General features: G+C 54.3%; 1 protein-coding gene across 2 annotated transcripts in view; it reads left to right on the top strand.

Moving 5' to 3' along the window:
* Window positions 1–312: 312 nt before the first annotated feature.
* Window positions 313–529, top strand: part of SNRPB2 (small nuclear ribonucleoprotein polypeptide B2) — a 10307-nt gene continuing 10090 nt past the window's right edge. For both annotated transcript variants that reach the window (XM_017745317.1, XM_008641999.2), the window contains exon 1: window positions 313–416. The gene's annotated coding sequence lies outside the window, so the exon portion shown is untranslated. The remainder of the gene's footprint in view (window positions 417–529) is intronic.

The following is a 529-nucleotide window of genomic DNA, read 5'->3' as shown; positions in this document are numbered from 1 at the left end:
ACCATTCCATGCTTTCCCAAGTTGCTACTCTAGGTGCTGTGAAGAGACAAAAAACCCCAAAAACAAAACCAAAAAGAAAACAAACAAACAAAATAGACCTTATCGCTCTATTAGGACAGGACAGAGCCAAAGCCTGGGGCAAGAAATTCCCATTTCGGCCCGTTTCAAGCCTCGCTGTGATTTCCGTGAAGCTGACAACAAATATTTATCCCTTTTTATCCCTATCTTGCTTTTTTCCCGTTTTATTCCTTTCATACCGCTGCTCTCGGGCCGCGCGCACTCACTACTCCCCATCGGCGCAATCGGCGTTCGGCTCATCGACTGCTCTGGGAGCGGCTTTGCCGCTTGCGCTGCGTCTCTGCTGGGCGGGACGGGTTGGCTGCTATCGGGACCGGAGAACGGACAGGAGAGGGGAGGTGAGGGTTTCTGGGATCCGGGATCCAGGATCTAGGATCCAGGCCATCGCAAGGGGGGCTGGCTCGGGGTTCCCTGTCTGGAGTTTCTGTTCCGCCGTTGGCGCCCTCGCCTC

The sequence above is a fragment of the Corvus brachyrhynchos genome, unplaced genomic scaffold (assembly GCF_000691975.1).
Source record: "Corvus brachyrhynchos isolate BGI_N302 unplaced genomic scaffold, ASM69197v1 scaffold69, whole genome shotgun sequence".
Classification (NCBI taxonomy): Eukaryota; Metazoa; Chordata; class Aves; order Passeriformes; family Corvidae; genus Corvus; species Corvus brachyrhynchos.
Note: the sequence above shows the minus strand (reverse complement) of the source record. Positions and strands in the feature narration are given on the sequence as shown.